The sequence below is a fragment of the Meleagris gallopavo genome, chromosome 5 (genome assembly GCF_000146605.3).
Source record: "Meleagris gallopavo isolate NT-WF06-2002-E0010 breed Aviagen turkey brand Nicholas breeding stock chromosome 5, Turkey_5.1, whole genome shotgun sequence".
In the NCBI taxonomy this organism is placed as follows: domain Eukaryota; kingdom Metazoa; phylum Chordata; class Aves; order Galliformes; family Phasianidae; genus Meleagris; species Meleagris gallopavo.
Window position 1 is genome coordinate 34,759,694 of NC_015015.2, and position 13,709 is coordinate 34,773,402.

At 41.3% G+C, this 13,709-nt stretch overlaps 1 protein-coding gene and 1 long non-coding RNA gene across 2 annotated transcripts in view; both read right to left on the bottom strand.

Annotated features, from left to right (window-relative positions):
• EGLN3 (egl-9 family hypoxia inducible factor 3) overlaps positions 1 to 13,709 on the bottom strand; it is a 107,475-nt gene that overhangs the window by 22,789 nt on the left and 70,977 nt on the right. The window lies entirely within an intron of this gene.
• Positions 4,091 to 13,709, bottom strand: part of LOC109367816 — a 20,713-nt gene continuing 11,094 nt past the window's right edge. Inside the window, exon 3 of the long non-coding RNA XR_002115292.2 lies at positions 4,091 to 4,340. This is a non-coding gene — a long non-coding RNA (uncharacterized LOC109367816). The remainder of the gene's footprint in view (positions 4,341 to 13,709) is intronic.

Here is a 13,709-nt window from a genome sequence, read left to right on the forward strand (position 1 = left end):
TGAGGAATTCCCCGCCGGCATGTCGGCGGCGCGGCGCGGCGCGGATACGAGCGAGTCCGGAATGTCCACGGGCCTTCTGCTGCTGCTGCTGCCGCTTCTATTCGTCTCCCGAAGCGGCTGCAAGGGCAGTCTCAACAACGGACGAAAACGTTTCATGGGGCATCAGGGCAGCTTCTCAGGGCAAGGAACACAACATTTCGTGAGAGATTTTATAATAAAACAGCGCTTCCCCTAATTATCCACCCCATAGGGCTTGTTGCATTGCTGGCCGCTGTACCGCCAGAACCACACGAGGCAGCCCGTCGCGGCTGAGCTTCACGTTCCGTTCAGTCAGAGCAAAAAGCAGACAGCGGCCGGGCTGTGCTCTCGGTACACCGGGGTCAGTTAAGTACAGCCGCTCCGAGCCGCGTTGCTCTCCCCTCAACTAAGCAAGGCCATCAGCTCCTCATTCGGTGTCCCACAGAGCCACCTCCCCAATGAGACGGCCGTGGCCTTGGCTGTGACTGTGACTGTGTCTGCGTGTGGTGCTGTCACGGGGATCAGCTGCCCTCCAGAAGCCAGAACCTGTCCCGTTTCACCCCAATAGGCCACATCTAGGCAGGACGTTCTTCCCTCACCATCAGGTCTGGGGTCATAGAACCACAGAACCACAGAATCTTTTGAGTTGGTAGGGACCTTTAAAGGTATGTTTGGTCCTACTATGAACAGAAACAGCTAAAGCTAGATCAAATTGCTTAGAGCCCAGTCCAACCTGACCTTGAATACCTCCAGGGACCACACGTCCACCACATCTCTGAACAACCAGTACCACACCACCGTTACCATAAAAAATTTCTTCCTCATATGCAATCTAAATATCCCCTCATTTAGTTTGAAGCCATTTCCCCTTGTCCTGTCATAACGCCCCACTAGAGAGTTTGTCCCCTTCCTTCTTATCACCCCCCTTTAGATACTGAAAGGCTGCTCTCAGGTCTCCCTGGAGCCTTGTCTTCTCCAGGCTGAACAGCCCCGGCTCTCTCAGCCTGCCCTTCTAGGAAAGATGTTCCATCCCTTGGATCATTTTTGTGGTCCTCTTCTGGAAATGCTCCAACAGGTCCATGTCTCTCCAGAACTGAGGACTCTACATCTGAATACAGTACTCCAGGTGAGGTCTCACCAGAGCAGAGTACCTGCTGATGATGCTTCCTTTGATGTAGCCCAGGACATCGTTGGCATCCTGGGCTGCGAGCGCACATTGCTGGCTCACGTCCAGTTTGCCATCTACCAGCCTCCTTGAGTCTTTTTTGGCAGGGCTGCACTCTATCCTTTCACCCCTCAGCTTGTAGTGATAGTGGGGATTACTGTAACTCAGCTGCAAGGCTGCCTGCTGAGACCACAGACAGCCTGTGCCTGAGGCCTGAGCAGGTGGGTGTATCCCACACCTGTCCTCCTTGCATCCCCATGCCTAACAACAAGAACACCCCTGTTCCACTGGAGCTGTTCCCTGACACTTCTGCCCAAGACCAGTGCAAAGTATTACTATCAGATATAATCACGTGCAGTGAGCTGTGGGTTATCCAAGGACTCGGCTCAATTTAAGTACCCATGTTAAAGTGGGTTATAATTAGTATGATAAAACTCTGATTCCTTAAATGCTTATCCAAAAAATCAGCCAGGCATGGTAAACAACACGCAGCTTGGCAATCAGCAAGGGCTGCAAGATGAATTCAGCTGCAAAATACCAATGTGATGAATTTGGACATGTTAGGAAACATTCTTGTTGCGTTGTTGCATTCATACATTTTTGTCACGTCAAACTTGTGATGTGACAAAATCTGTGTCTTGTCACCAGTAATTGGGTTTCTGGTGGGCAACATGCTTATGTTCTTGAAGAATGGCTTGATTCTTCCTACACCCTAAAGCCTGCAATAGCACTCAAAGCACAGTGACAGCCAACCCATTAATTTTTCACGTGAAGATAAACCACAGGGAGAAACAAGTGACAAGAACACTGGAAAGATGCTGGACTATGACTGCAGTAGCTCCAAGCTAAGCCAGGGGCTTCCAAGGCAGGAAGCAAAGAAGTCCCCACTATGCTCTTCCTGACAAGAGGAACAGCAGAGCCAGAGTGAGACCAGGCAGTGACCTTCCTGAGTACTTTTAGATCTGTTCCACAGTCCCCAGACAAAGGTAGGGCAGAGCACAGCATATTCTGTAACAGTGTTGCACAGGTCATCAATAAAGGCATGAATCAGGTGTGCACTTAGGCAACTCATGGTGTCACCTGCACCTGTGGACACATACAAGGGTTGTTTGCAGTGCATGTATCACAGACATGTGGGCATCACCACGTTTTAATTAAATACCATACATCTTTCAATTATATATGAGCTATCCCTCTGCCATGCAATGTTCTGTTCACTCCTATGCTGTGGAAACTTGTATTTTCCTCTCCAAAATTATATCTGTATTTCCTTAGATTCTGTTCTAGAAGCTTATTTCCAAAACCCCTCTGCACCTCTGCAGTGTGTGCCTCCACCCCCTGCACCTGCCTCCAGAGTATACTGGGGGAGTGCAGAGACAGAAGGAGGGCAGCACCACATAGGCAGGGTGATTCTGGGGAGATGTGTTTTAAAGGACAGGAACAATTAGTAGATGTCAGTGAAGCCTAGACACCTTGTTACAGTGATGTATTTATAGCCAGGAGTTTATGGATGCATATTCCTTTAGAGCAGAGAGTTTTAAAGATGCTGTTTTCAGATTCTTCCTCTCTGGAAGCCAAAGTGCTTCAGTACCAAGATCTGAATTTCCAAAGCCTCAGAGGGAGAAAGGGGAATAGTATTCTTAATATCAGTTAGAAACTGAAAAATGAGTTTTTCATACCTGAGCACATGGGGCTTTGTTCTGCCCTGCCGCAGCTAAAGCATTGCACCCACACATGTCTTCTGTCACCAGTGGCTTCTGGCAGAAGGCATAGCAGCTTGGTGTGTTGCGATGTCTCCCTCAACTACAACTCCAAGATCTGCTCAAGCTCCTTTGTCAGCACCATTAATATTATGTCATCCTCAAAGCAGATGTAAGAGCAAAGGTACATGTCACAGCTTGAGCTGATCCAGCAACTTGTTCCGTCTTTTCCCCCGCACCTTTCCTGCACTTGCTTTGGCACACCTCAGATTCATCCACAACCAGTGCTGCTTGCCAAGGTGGCAGAAAAGCACTCCTAAACAAAACAATTCAGAAAGAGTAATTTTCTGCCAGGTTTCTGAGATGAGTTGTCTCAGGTCAAACCTTGTGAGAACCATGCTAAGAACGGGATAGAGACATGGGGAAACCAGACTCTGGGAAGGCACGGGCAGTTCAGCATCTTCCCTGCAAGGCCACTCCCCTCCAGTCTGTGTTTCAGCTTTGGATGGATTGTGAGTTCAGGATTCAGGTAGAACCTGTGTTCCAGATTCAGAGTTAGTTACATCGGATAAAGTTGAGGCTGGGCTTTGACCCTAGCAGTTTTACAGCTGCTGAAGAGCACCTCATTTGTGAGAGGCTGTTGATGGCTGTTAATGGATGATCCAGTGAGGACCTTCCAAATCCTCTTCTTGGGAAAACCAACTATAAACACCACAAGTCTTTAATGATGTTAGGACTAACAAAGTTCAGCTAGCATCAGGGAAAATGTGTCAAAGCAGTAAACATTGCTAATACAGGATTTTTGTAAAACAAAAACACAGTGATACTTAAATACTAACTCCTTTTTAGGAATCTGACTGCTAAAATCCATATATATATGTTTTCATGCTTTAGAGAGATTTATCTTACCTTTGTGGTTCAGAATGACAAGAGCTACATACAGCACTTATATTGAAAAGGAAATACAAAATACCCTAAATAACGTTCTGTTTGTATTTGAACAGATTCATTTTTAAAGCAGATATTTCTCTGCAGAACCATATCCTTTCTTACCACAGAAAGCAAAGTTTTTCTGGGATTTAACAGTAAATCCCAACTACAGAGAAGTAAGTCTGTCTCAGTGCACCACAATAAAACACAGTCTGTCCAAGACAATATCAACCCACCAGCCAGAAGATTAAAGCTGTAGCTGAGCTGAGTGTATTGCCTGGGATTGCAAGTCAGACAGCCCTCAGAAAGAGTTTCCACACCAAAAAGTTCTTAGTATTAAAAGGATTTTTACTAAAATGATTAAAGTATTTACTTTATTTTTAATTTCTCATAGGCATCAAGCTCTCATTTAACATCAGCATAGGTGATGACAAAGAAGAAAGCCAGGGATGAAGTGTTCAAAACAGTCTTCATCCTCTCCATCTTTGCTGCTGGTTTGTAGTTGCTGAGTTTTCACACTTCTTGTTCTTCCAAGGAAAATAAGAATTAAGTGTGATATTTGAAAAACAACAACAACAAAACTTAAGAAGAAGAAGACGACTCCTAATATCTAGTCTAAATCTACCCTCCTCCAGCTTAAAGCCATTTCCTCTCATCTTGTTTGTATGCACCCTTATTAAAAGTCCCTCCCCAGCTTTCCTGTAGACCTCCTTCAGTTACTGGAAAGCCACTAGAAGGTTCCCCAGGAGCCTTCTCTTCTGTAGGCTGAAGATCCTCAGCTGTCTCAGCCTATCCTCATAGAGGAGGTGCTCCAGTCCTCTGATAATCTTTGTTGCCCTCCTCTGGACCCACTCCAACAGCTCAATGTCCTCTTGTGTTGGGGGCCCCAGAAGTGGATGCAGCACTCCATGTGGGGTGTCACGAGAGCAGAGTAGAGGGACAGAATCACCTCTCTTGACCTGCTGGTCATACTGCTCTTGATGCAATCCAAAATATGGTTGTCTTTCTAGGCTGCAAATGCACTTCGCAGGCTCACGTTGAATCTTGCATCAACCAACTCTCTCAAATCCTTCCACTTTATCTTATTTTATCTCCATTCCTACCAGCCAAAAATGTGGAGGGGCTCAATGAATGTGCATTTTAATTGTCATGCCTTACTTGAAGAATTATGGTGCTTTGCTTTCTTTGTTCTTGTAATACTGCATGATTCAAGCTAAATCAGTGCTAACAAACAAACCCAAGATTTTTAAAACTGCCTGAGTGAGAAGTCACAATGTCTTCCATTGAAATATTTATGATAATTAAAGCAGCATATTTCTGCCCTTTCTTTTTATCTCACAGTCATTGGTGCATTTACATACCTATTATAATCTTGACTTCTTTGAACTAGAAGGAGAATATTCTACCAAATATAAGGCACATTAAAATTGCTACAATTACACCCACTCCAGTAGTTGTATCAATATAATTATTTTATCAAAAATATATACATTAATTGATTATAAAATTGTGCGCAGCCAGGTCATGAATAATATTTTACCTCTGCATACCTAAATGCTTATGTGTATCACAAAAACTTCCTCAGTTTTGTTAAAGAATATATAGCATCTACTTTGCTATTTATTTATTTATTACTAAATAAAAATAAAGATCACAGTAAAAAGTTCTAGATTTGGTTTGTGGGGAGATAAAAAGTAAATATAAATGTAACCTTTTCTTTTTTCTGAGTTTGATGATTATGAACAGATAGATATTCATGATCTTGGACATGTTACTGTACGTGTATTTACCAAAGCTGTCCTAATCACAGCATGCAGAACTGATCACTTACCATATCTAGTTAAAGCTATTTCTTCTCCTGATACAGAACTGTGAAAGATTTGTTTTCTTTTCTTAAAATAATATGTTTCTAATAAAATTCTTCACGAAATTAAAGTAGTATTTGGCAACAATTTTATAAGATGTTTGCCAGATGTTATTCTGGGCAAGTACTGTCTCAGTATTACTTTAGCTGCTTAAAATGTAAAATACATGTTCATAACAAGTTATAAAATTAACAGTTCACACAATTTACACAAACAGTTGCAGACTCAGTTGTAAGAGTAAACTGCAGTCGGTCTGTCCTGGGCACAGTTCCAAATGCCCTCATGGCAGGACATATGCTTTATTCTATTTAGAATTTAAATTTCTTTTTTGTAAGTAAGTTTTAATTAAGATGCACTTCTGAGGATCTTGTTCGTATATTTGATCCTCTGATAGGAAATTGGTTTTATTCTTTAAATTTTTTCCTGCCTCAAGTACTGAGAGCAAGCTTTCCAGCTGCACGGTAGCAACAAAAATTGATAGTATTAAGTAATAATCATGTTAAAAATTTTACAGTCAGAATCCAGACCAGTTTCCACACTTGCACTTGCACTCAGCTCACACAAAGATACACCATTCCCCTTAAATTCCAAGCTCCTGTCCTGGTGTCTGAACAGGGTGGAGGCAGTTTCACACTCTTTGACACGTGGCTCCCACTCTCTAGGCTGGTAAAATGATGGCAGCCTTCAGCACAGCATAAACCACTTGCAGCTCAGCAAAAAAAACCTAGCCTTTTCAAATATGCTTTGTTTTTTCCTCACAGCCAGCAGTAGTTTCCCCCAGTGAAACTTTCAGAAAGGAGTGCAGAAAGGAAAACCCAAGACTGCACATAGGGTCTATCTTAAGATAGGCTCTTAAGAAGATTTTTCTAGTGTTGTGGAAAAAATGATACTGTCAATACTTACTTAAGTGCTGGAACTATTTTTATTGTGGCTTACAGAGTCCTTTGGAAAAAGTGAAAAGGAGTCAGAGTGCTGTAGGCACAATGTGGTGACTTTACTGCTAGATAAAGGGCTTTAATGGAGAAAGACTTTGTGGAACAACAGCGTTGTCAATTACTTAAAAAATAGAATAAATGCAAAATATTACAACCAGTGGAAGCCAGCGATTAAGATGCTGATTTTACTTATGATTTAATTCATATATATTTTTAAAGCATTAATTGGGTAGACAAGCCAGCGTTCCCACAACTAACAGCATGGCCTAAGCAAGTTCCTAAATCGTTCTCACGATGAATTAATTGCCCTTTATTCATGTTTTCCATTATCTCTCCATAAAGATTGCTGTTAAATAATTGTGGTGAGTTTTGTCTATTTTTTTTTTCACTGTCTGCTTGACAATGAAATGTTAGCATGTCAGGATGCTGTAGTGAGATCAAATAAAACCACTAGACATGCTGACCATGAGCTGTACCTTTCCTGCACAAAAAAATCCATAATTAGGCTTAGTTCATAGGATCATAGAATGGCTTAGGTTGGAAAGGACGTTTAAGATCATCTAGTTATTTTTACTTAATGTCAATAAACAGATCAATCCTACTTCACAGTTCCTTCACCGCCTTTCTTGGCAAGTCAGAGGGTTAGTAGCTATTTATTGACTAAGCCCAGTGGAGAGTCAGTTGCAACTTCAAGGGAGCTCAAGCCTGGACAGCACACAGTAACACCACATTTGGGGATCTGGGTGCCCAAAGCAGATGATGGTGTTCAGTAAAGGCTTCTCTTGATTTGAGATAGTGTAAGCAGATACCAGGTAATTGCAGAGATGGAAGAAGACAGGCACATGTTCAAATGTGTACGACTGTGTTAAGTGAGCCACTACATGATTCATTCTATAGCAATTTTGAGAGAAAATATCTATTTTATCTGGGTATATGGAAAGAAGAGAAAAACACTGGGAGAGTACTCATGACTAAGCTTGTCTCCTCTTGTATGTTGATGTACGGAAACTTCATCTGAGCTCTTATCTGTCCTGCTGTGCTCTGAACTGTCTCATGTTATGGCCTGGATAAGGAAAAAACTCTTAAAATTATTCCTTTTCTCTCATTCCTGAGGAAGAAAAACTTGTTTATGTTTTGCGAACAAAGATTTTAGCAGATGACCACACCCTAACTTAACCAGAAATTATTACGTGACTATGCCTTCTGGCTTGGTGAGGAATCAGAGAGATCCGTGCCACATTGCACTGTAATTTGAGATGTTGATTGTACTTCTTCCTTTCAGCTTGCTGTAGGTACGAGTCTATCCTGGGGCCCCAGGACTCTGTCCTCAACACAATGGTATATTCCAGGAGTTACTCTGCTCTTTAAATGTAAGAGCAAACTGCCCAATAAAAAGTCCATCGAAGTGTTGCATGTAACCTCAATAAAGTCTCCATGAGGAAAAGCATGCATATTTCTTCTGGAAGAGTTATTGATTTTCCTAGAGGCCAGAATCACAATAGATAGGGCTGCTCTGAAAGTATTGTCTCCTATTTTATTATGGTGGCCCATGATATCAGAGGCAGATGTTGGTGGTATGGCTGAAGAGGCTGAGCTTTCCCATCAATACTTTTCCCATCAATTACATTTTGATGCCATGCAACAGATAGCAGCAGAGGGGCAGTCGGACAAAATGGAGTCTGACATAGAAGTGTGTATGAAGCAAAGGCGTATCATTTAATTCCTCCATGCAGGACAAATTGCGCCCTCTGACATTCACTGACACTTGCTGAGATCAAACAGTTTTGGCCTTTTCTGGAGCGGGTGTAAGCACAGTGAGACAGTGGGGTGTGCATTTCAGCAGTGATGACAGTGGAGTGTTGCTGTGCTCTTGGTATCTGCTGTAGGTTCCATAGAAATAAATAGGAAGCATTATTTTTAGAGTTACCTACATATATTGTTTACAGAATGGATCAGTTCATGTTATTTTTTTTCCTCAGTTTCTGCTAAAAATTCCCATTCCTTTCCCCATGGAAGGCAAAAAAAATAAATAAACATTTTAAATATCATCTTACAGATTAAGTTGCTAAGATATCTGAATGTATGTGTATTGCAGATGTGACTGGGAGTAGTTACTGCATCAATAACAAAGGTAGGTTGATTTTGTGGAGTCCAGCTTGGGATATTCTATGATTCCATGAAAAGTGGATCATTCCGCTAACCTGTCTCCTTTGAACAACACATTTTTGTGCAGACAAAAGTAAATTCATGCGCTAAGAAGCAAAGAACATAGAAGTTTGTGCATGTGTTTTAATGCATAAATGTTAAGCTACATATTATTTTGTGCTTCAGGATATATATACCCCAGTGATTTTCAAAAGACTTTAGTGGTAAGGCCACAAAGGTCAGGGAACATAAATCTGCTTTGCAGGGTCACAGCTGAGAAAGCTGTTGGTCTAAGCACAGGAATTACGCTACAAGAATTCACTTTGCTCTAGTAGAGACATACACTGTGCTCTCTATCTGACAGTGATAACTCAGCATACCGCTTTCCAGTAGTAGTGCAAACCCTTCCCAGTGGGTCACATTAGAGCACTGGAAATGGAGACTTGCACAGATACAAAGCCTTCTCACACTCAACAGCCACATGCCTGGTAACCTTCTGGAACACTACTATCCATGCAAAGTACTGCATATTAAAAGATTTGCTATACTCCCACATCTATTCCCTGTCAAACAAGAGCTGCGTAGTTGGTGAGGAAGCCATGGCTTGTCTTGGCCAGAGAGGCAAAGAATGCGTACAATGAATTGTCTGAAAGTCTAGCATTGGTCCAGGTCCAGTCTTAATATAGAGACAATTCAAAATCTCCTTCAAATGCCTCAATTTTTATTACTTTGCAAGAAAAGAAACTCAGCTAAACATTTGACATGCACACTAATCCCTATCAAATTCCTGAGTAAAAAAAAAAAACAACCTTGAATTCAAACTAATGTTTAGTTCATTAAATTTTATATGAATATTTCTGGTCCCTACTTTCCTAGCAGATGAAAGTCATTACGAGTAAAAATGCAGGGATCCTGTCTTTCTCCTAGCTCATTAGCATGCTTCCAAAACATCTTCCATTTCTCTCTGGCAAGATTTTTTTTCTGTTTCACTACCTAAAAAAAGTTTCCTCAACCTGGATCACAAGGTTCCTCAAACTCACTGAAATCCTCTTTTAAACATCAGTAAGATCCAGCAAGTGTCCTCATTTATCCTCACGTAACTCAAGTAGGCACCTTTAATATTGCCAAAGGGTTATGCTGAAAGCAAGAGCAAAATACTGCACTTGAGGACGGCAGCATTTTCATTTTAGTGGTGTAGCACATGATAGCACATCAATCTTTGTAAAGCACACAATTAAATTCAATTAATGAAACATATTAAACCAATATGAAGTGTATTATGGAGTGTTTGTAATGCAGTCAATATGACAAAACTAATTTACTGTAATGCCAGCATATAGAAAAGTAGAGGAGTAAATTATATGACAAGAACACACAAAACATACTTATTTGCTCATGAATGAATGTATGCTATGAAATGTGACGCACACGTAATAACGAATGGAAAAGGAGGCATCCAGGATAGCTTACAGAAATAATTACATTATCTTATTTTCCAGCTAATACCTATGGTTTTGAACTAGAGCAGAACTATTTACTATTATTTATTATTTATTATTACTATTATTTATTTGGCTGTCACAGATTCAGCCACAGATACATAGACTTACCATATGTATGTATGAGAGGACCACCATTCAGTGCTATACTGTGCCCTGCACATATCAGGTTAACGCTCAGTCTGTCTTGCTACATGTTACAGCAGTATTTATTTAGAAAATGGGAAACAACAGCAATGAGGTAGCTTGGCAGAGGCCTGTAAAAATTCACAGGAAGTAGCCATGCTCCATCCCATGGCTTACAACAGCTGAAGACTTTTATCACTCATATATTTAAAGGCAATACTTTGCAGGCTGCTTCACACTTTGCTCATATAACACAGAGGGAAAAATAATCAATGTGCCAAGAAAATAAAGCACTCCTTTATTATTTCACCAGCACTTCTCAGTGGGATATAAAAGATATTGGCTGCATATTTTCCCAGATTACGTCCCACCACTTAGAAATTCTTCTTGAAAGATATTCCCTGAAGGATTCAGTCTGGAATAGCTTAACTTCCTTCACTAAGTGCTTCCTCTGCTTTCCCTTTTCTATCTTTTTACTTTAGTATTCCCAAGAGAAGTTGAACAAGATGCTGATCTTGCATAGCAAGAAGAAAAAATACTCAGCACCCAAGGCCTTAAATGTAGTGTTGGCTTCAAGACATTAATTAAGTTTTAAATATATGTTGTTAAGTAGGAAAAGGACTAGGAACAATTATCTGTTCTCTGTTTTTCGCAACTCATTTGTGACCTCAAGGAGCTAATTTCTGCAGTATCTTTCCACATCCTTGCAAAATTTCTTGTGGGTGTTTAGTCAGTGTATATTTTGTAGGTTTTATCTCCAGAGGCCAACAGAACACCAATAGCAGTGGAAAAAATCCTACGGTGTCAACTGCACAAAGTTAGGATGGTGTACCTGGGAAAGGATCTCTCCAGATGGGTCCTGTTATTGTATTTTCTCTGTATTTTCCCAAAACATCTACTGCTGCCACAAGGATGCTGAGGAACTGAGCTGAATGGTCATCCTAATGGAATGCCAAAGAGTACTGAAAGAGAAGAAAAAAGGTAGAGACGTGCAGCTGGAAGCAATCCAGACAATGAAACACAAGTCAGAACTACTGGAAACAATAGTGGAGAATACAGAAAACTCTGGCAACTACAGGAAATATAGCCTCTGAGTTACAAAGCTGAAGGAATGCAAGCTATTGCCACCAACCAACACCTGCATCTCACTCCACTGAATTTCTTTTTTCTCCTGTGGAGCTCTAGTTGGCTTCTTCATCTCACAATACCTCTTAAATAAATTTCAATTTTGTAAATGAATGTCCTTTTATTGTAAGTGATAACCATAATAATAGACAGGAAATGAATAATAGAGACAATACAGATAGATACCGGGGAATGGCTTTGCAATCACTGAGTCAAGGAAATACTGTATTGCTATAATCTCTCAGAATTAGTTAGTGCTGCACTCCCTATCTCCATCTGAAATGACAAACCTACCTACTCAGAGTGAACAGACAGTTTCTTCAGGACACCTTGTGGGTTAGTGAAGCACTTTTGGTTTAACAAACTTTTTGTACCAAAAGCCAGGTAGAAGTGGTAGTCTAGTAATTTTTTTATTGAGCTGAAACCACACTGTGAGATGCTCCTACAGAGAACCATGTGTCTGTACCACAAACATGGCACTCACCACCAGAGACACTGCTTCCAGTATCCCTGCCCTTGGGCACAGATACCAGTATCCTTCCCACTACATCAAAGTAGACTCCGATGTTACCAGGGAAAAGGGCTCAGCTACTCATCCCCATGGGTAAAGAGAGTTTAGGAATGAGACAGGCAAATAAATTAATGGATTAAGTTAAGCAGAAGTTGGTGTTTGAACCTCAAGCTCCCACTGGTGATGAGGGTCGATGTGCTGCCAGGGCCTCCAGAGCATTCTCACTTGCAGGGGTCTGGCTGTGGGACTCAGGCAGAGTCTGATACTTATGGGAGCTTCTTTAAGTTGAATCTCTAACATTTGCCACCTGCCTGAGTTGTCAACCAACCCATGGTTATTGTCTGAGCCTGTTTTTCCTTCTCAGACCTAACTCTGATCCCAAGGACAGGCCCTGTGCCCATATACAGGTAGGTGCCCAGCAGTTGGAACCAAGGCTGCTCAATGCAGGCAGTGGGATAGACCTTGCTGGGAGGCCCTGCCCTGTTTGCCCACTGATTGTGACACCAGGCAGCCCCATAACTCCCTGACTTACATCACAGCTATACCACTGGTGTCTCTAGTGAGGCATGACAGCACCAAGTAAGATGCAGAACACTGGGTATCCACACAGGGGGCACATTCCAGGCATGCCACATACTGCCACACAGGAAAGAGAGCTGAGACACAAAAAAGGATGTGGACTCAGAATCAGCTGTTCTATGAACAGTATTTTTGGGGACTGAGCAAAATCAATAACCTTCTGACTCATTAGTTTGCATTTTTAACTAAGTTCTGGGTAGAAGTAGAGAGATAGAAGCATTAGCATCTGGCATGTGTTAACAGAGGTACCTTTGAAGCTACCATTTGCAGCAGCATACAAGCTTTGGATGGAACAGTACAATCCAGTATTCATAATTTTAAAAGAAAATAGTAAAAAAAAAAAATAAAAAGGTTTCTAAAGAGAATGAAGGGAATGACTGAAAACCTCCTTTACAGGGAGTCTGAGGAGAATGCATTATTTCACAGTGAGAAAAGTCTTTGATTTGGTATACAAATACAAAACAATCCAATGCTAAGAAGCCAAAGCGCCCTTTTCAAGTTAGCAATAAGTAGAATAGCAAAGGAAATAACTTATCAAATGCAGAAACAGATTTTTCCACTTGAACTACATAAATGTGAATTAGAAACTTTCCAGATAGTGTCCTCTGATTTAACTCAAGCTAAGGGCTAAGCCATGAAGCATGATTTTGAGGGATTTGATGGCTTCTGCTACACTTGCGAGCATAGCAGAAGAAACTCCCAGTAGGCTGTACCAGCAGTATACAGCTATTAAATAAAATTCTTCCAGAATTTTGATAAGAAAAGGTTATTTTATTCTTTTACAAGTGTAAATATCTTTAACTAAATTGCAGCTGAGACACTGGAAAGTACGTACAATGGCCTTCACAGAATCACAGAATGTCAGGGATTGGAAGGGACCTGGAAAGATCATCTAGTCCAATCCCCCTGCAAGAGCAGGAACACCTAGATTAGGTCACACAGGAATATATCCAGGTGAGTTTTGAATGTCTCCAGAGAAGGAGACCCCACAATCTCTCTGGCCAGCCTGTTCCAGTGTTCTGTTATCCTCACTGTGAAGTTTTTTCTCATATTTATGTGGGACCTCCTACGTTCCAGCTTGTACCCACTGATCATTGCCTTGATCCTAGTC